The following is a 5,379-nucleotide window of genomic DNA, read 5'->3' as shown; positions in this document are numbered from 1 at the left end:
GCCATGTTTTTAAGTTGGTCAAGATGGCGGCGCAAGCACTTGCAGCGGCTAGGCATTCCAGAGATCGGCCCTTATTACGGACTCTACATGCTCAGGCACAAGTAATTTACAGTCGACAAGAATTATTATCTATTGGCAGAGAAGGTTACAACTTTGAATCGACGGTCTCAACTTACAACATCCCAGCTGAGCTTTTAAGACAGCCTGCATATCCGGGGGTTACTCCCCCTGCTCTTCCTGTCAGGAAGAAAAGAGCACGGAGAAAACGCAAGCAGAAAAGAGGTTGCAGGGCCGGTCTACGAGTGAGGTTAGGCAAAAATCCTCACAAGCCTGCATTGCCAAGTCTTTTTGTCTCAAATGTTAGATCTCTACCCAACAAGATTGAGGAGCTGGAACTTACTATCTCCCTACAGAAAAATATTCGAGACTGTTGCGTTATGATCTTTACAGAGACATGGCTTGACTCTTCCATCCCAGGGGAGGTAATTGAACTACAAGGACGCAGAGTACATCGAGCAGACAGATCTGTTGAATCTGGGAAGAGCAGAGGTGGAGGGGTTTGTGTTTACACAAACGATAATTGGAGCACAGATGTTAAAATACTGGACATTCACTGTTCTCCTGATTTGGAGTATTTGGCAGTGAAATGCCGCCCCTTTTACCTGCCTCGTGAGTTTAATGTTATTATAATAACAGCAGTATATATACCTCCTGATGCTAACACAACCACAGCTTTGAGTTGTTTGTTAACTGCTATCAGCAAACAGCAGCAGGCCTACCCAGATGGAGTGCTGGTGGTAGCAGGTGATTTCAATCAAGCCAATTTAAAGACCGTCCTCCCTAACTTTTATCAGTATGTGGACTGTCCCACTAGAGGGGAAAATACCTTGGATCAGGTATATAGTAACATCATACATGGATATAAGACGAAGCCATTGCCTAGCTTGGGACAGTCAGATCATATATCTCTTTTTTTGATTCCATCATACAGACCTCTTGTTAAAAGAATCAGACCATCAATTAGAGAAATACAAGTGTGGCCAGTGGATGCATCTGAGCAACTTCAAGATTGCTTTAGGAGCACTGATTGGGCACTGTTTGAGGAGGACAATGTTGATACTTATGCCTCAACAGTACTGTTTTATATCAAAAGCTGCATCAATGTTGTTACTACTACCAGACAAGTACGAGTGTTTTCTAATAACAAGCCTTGGCTAAATAGAGAAGTGCGCCTTTTATTAAAAGCCAGAAATGCTGCTTTTCATTCTGGTGATGAACTACAGTACAGAGAGGCTAGAGCTAAACTGAAAAGGGGCATTAAGGATGCCAAAGCTATGTACAGCCAGAGAATTGAACAACACCTTGAAAGTTCTGACACTCGCCGAGTGTGGCACGGCCTAAGACAAATCACTGGTCAGAGTAACAAAAACAGTCTGTGTAGCAGCAGTGATTTTTTGGCTGAGCAGTTAAATCAATTTTTCAGCCGTTTTGAGGTGGAAACAGGAACAACCATTATTCCAGCACCTACTGTCTATAATACATCACTAGAATCTACCATCAACAGACAACCACTAGTACTGCAGATTTCAGATGTGAGACGCGCTTTCCAGAATATTAATGTTCGAAAGGCAGCTGGACCAGATGGAATCATGGGACGAGTTATTAGGGGCTGTGCTGCAGAATTAGCTGGAGTTTTTACGGATATTTTCAATCTATCCTTGTTGCAGTGTTCAGTCCCCACTTGCCTGAAGACATCTATTATAGTGCCAGTCCCCAAGCAGTCAGCTGTGGTATCTCTCAATGATTACAGACCAGTAGCTTTAACATCTGTTGTTATGAAATGTTTTGAGAGATTGGTGCTGGATTACATTAAGGCTAGTCTTCCACCTTCTTTGGACCCATGGCAATTTGCATACAGGAAAAATAGATCTACTGATGATGCTGTGTCCATTGTACTCCATACTGTATTGAGCCACTTAGAACATCAGGGAACTTATGCGAGGCTGTTGTTTGTGGATTATAGCTCTGCTTTTAATACCATTCTACCAAATAGGTTGTTTTTTAAAATGATCAACCTGGGATTACCTCAGGAGATATGCATGTGGATAAAGGATTTTCTGACAGATAGGCCACAGTCAGTAAGGATGGGATCTCACCATTCTTCTACCCTGGTACTAAGTACAGGAGCTCCCCAGGGCTGCGTGCTAAGTCCCTTCCTCTATTCCCTGTACACACATGATTGCACCCCACTGTATAACACCAATGCAATTATTAAATTTGCGGATGATACGACAGTGGTGGGGCTCATAAATAAGAACAATGAGTCTGCTTATAGAAAGGAAGTACAAAGGTTGATACTTTGGTGTAAAGAAAATCATCTCACACTTAACATCAAAAAAACTAAAGAACTCATAATTGATTTTAGGAGGAAGAGATATGTACATTTACCACTGTACATAAACGGTGAGGAAGAGGAGAGAGTTGGTAGTTTTAAATTTCTGGGTACTTACATCTCAGAGGACCTCTCATGGACTATAAATGCCAACATGCTAATGAAGAAGGCACAGAAGAGGCTGTATTTCCTGAGAATGCTCGGCAAGTTAAATTTATCTCAGCATTTGCTTCTGTCATACTATCGTAGCACCATTGAGAGTGTCCTAACCTATGGCATTCTGGCATGGTTTGGGAGTAGCTCTGTAGCGGACAAAAAAGCTCTACAGAGAACCATTAAAATTGCCCAGAATATCATCGGGCTCCAGCTACCAACCCTGGATGACATCTTCACATCCCGCTGTCTAAGGAAATCACATAGCATCCTGAGAGACTCTTCCCATCCTGCTTATAACTTTTTTGAACTGTTACCATCTGGCAGAAGATATAGAACAATTAAGACTCGGACCACACGTTTTCTCAATAGTTTTTATCCCAGAGCTATAATTGCAATTAATAATGAGCTTAAAGACCACCAGTAGTGAATAATTAGTTGGACTGTGTAACTCGGCCTGCGGTGTAGATGTTTGTATTTTTAGTGGGGGACTTTTAGTGGGTGGGGAGTGTTTGGGAATTTTATGTGTGTGCATGTGTCTGGTCTCTGGGTGTCTGTGAATTTCGTTGTATGTGTATATACTTACAATGACAATAAATTATTATTATTATTATTATTATTATTATTATTATTATTAATTGACTTTTAAAAGTGTCCAAAGTGGGGGCCGCACGGATCTCAGGAGGGAGATTGTTCCAGAAGCGAGGAGCCACTGCCGAGAAGGCCCGGTTTCGTGTCCTTTCTTTCCGGGCCTCCCTCGTCGTTAGGCTCCTCAGCCTCACCTCCTGGCTCGTGCGGGTGATCCGAGTAGATCTAGGTGGAAGCAGGCGTTCCGCCAAGTATCAAGGTCCTAAACCGTTTAGGGCCTTATATGTAAGCATTAACACTTTGAAGTCAATGCAGAAACGGATGGGCAGCCAATGCAGCATGGCTAGAGTAGGAGAGATATATTGGTATTTTCTTACTCCAGTGAGGAGTCTGGCCACTGCATTCTGCACCACCTGAAGTTTCCGCATCAGCTTCAAAGGGAGCCCCACGTAGAACACATTACAGTAGCCTAATCTAGAGATTAGATTTTTACTGTTGCATTAGATTCTTGTTCTCTTTGTATTCTACCCTACATGATTTAACTAGGAGAAGTTCTATTAATTATTTTCAGAATGGTTTCAAGAGACATTAAGCAAGTTTTCTGTCTGCATTTTTCCCTATGTACACCAGGATGAGGCAACTGTTTAAGCACTGCAGTTTAGCTGTTTAAGCACTGCAGTTCCCATAACCCGTCACAATCAACAGTGCTGGCTGACACTAATGGGAGCTGTAGTTTAAAAATATTGGGAAGGACAGAGCCCACATTCATCTATTCATTCCTGCATATTAATTACATCAAAACAGAATATTAAAGTAATTTTGCAAACATATGAAGTTCCTTTTCATGCTTTGATACAAATGATGCACTTTTTTACTACTCTGTGTCTGCATCCTGTTAATTTAAAGAAAGGGGGCAACTATTTAAAGGGAAAATAAGGGCAAACTGCCTGTGTTTGGTGATCAGAGTAAGGTTTGGGGAATGGAAAACAGAACATGGTAGAATTGTTAACACAGTGATGTGGGTGATCACAGAACAAAGAGAAGGCAATTAGCCTTTAGAGAGAGAGCGAAGAAGTCCACAAGCAGATGTCCGAGCCAGCTGAGCCTGAGGCAACGCCTTGAGAACTTTTTTTATTAACTTAGTACAATTACATAGAACGTTGTGAGAATTCAGATAGGATACTAGTTACCTAATTGCCATGAGGATTGGCCGGAGAAACCCTTTGATCTAACACTCTAAGCAGAAAGGCAGAATGAGAGGTCACCCCGCCCGCTGGGAGCTGCTGCTCTCTGCCAGGAGTGTGCGTGCGTCACTCAAACAGATAAAGCTAACAACCTTGGGCAGGATTTTCCCACTGTAGCATTCTCTATTTATTTGATCTATGGTCTATGTTATATTATGTAATGGTTCATGTTTGTTATGTAATGGAATAGTTCATGCATATTAATGTTGCTGAGAGGCAGAGCCGAGAGAGATGCTATAAAAGGCGGAGCCTGAGTCAATATTTCAGTCAGTGTGTAGAGAGTAAGAGAGAGAGTAATAGAGTGTGTAGTTTGGGAAATTCTGAGGAGTGATTAGCTACTGAAGATATCAATGAATCAATCTCTGTAATCAATAAACCAAAGCTTTATTTTAAAGAACTTGAAGTGTGTTTTCTGAAGTAATGGTGATTTAGAGATCACCTGGTGGTAGCAAGTGTAAAAGAAGAGAGTGTTTGCCTTCGTGTGCTCTGAGGCTTGAAGGTCAAGCAAAGGGGCACAAGGGTGGACATCACACCCACATAGTGGTGCTGTTCTCAGCTGAATATCAGGTGATGTGGAACTTCACAATGTGTAGAAAATGTAACCAATATCCTTAGAAAGGATCCCAAAATTATGTGAATAAAACAAGACTCTCTGTTCCTTAGTTCCACAGGGATTAATACCCCATACCTGAGATTATGCTATGGCACATGCAAACAACACACATAAACTAGGTAAACTGCATCAAAATTGTGTAACATATATATATATATATATATAATAGCCATGCAAGTCAGGAAAATTCAAAAGGGGAGAAATGCATAGTGGTATGGAAAAGGTACTGTATAGGTCAGATACAGATTTATCCTTTTTATGAGAGCTAAACTAGAAGTAAGCCTCCTTCAGGTCTATTCATTCTTCTTCCCTGAAGTGAGGACTTGACCCAGAAACTCCTGGGACCTTGGCCAAGCTTGGCTGAAGACTTCTCCTGCTATCCTTATTTC

The 5,379-nt window shown here is 41.6% G+C and overlaps 1 protein-coding gene across 10 annotated transcripts in view; it reads right to left on the bottom strand.

Moving 5' to 3' along the window:
• TNR (tenascin R) overlaps positions 1-5,379 on the bottom strand; it is a 618,967-nt gene that overhangs the window by 276,221 nt on the left and 337,367 nt on the right. The window lies entirely within an intron of this gene.

The sequence above is a fragment of the Pogona vitticeps genome, chromosome 4 (genome assembly GCF_051106095.1).
Source record: "Pogona vitticeps strain Pit_001003342236 chromosome 4, PviZW2.1, whole genome shotgun sequence".
Taxonomy (NCBI): domain Eukaryota; kingdom Metazoa; phylum Chordata; class Lepidosauria; order Squamata; family Agamidae; genus Pogona; species Pogona vitticeps.
The sequence above is the reverse complement of the archived record's forward strand: the minus strand, read 5'-3'. Positions and strand labels throughout refer to the sequence as shown.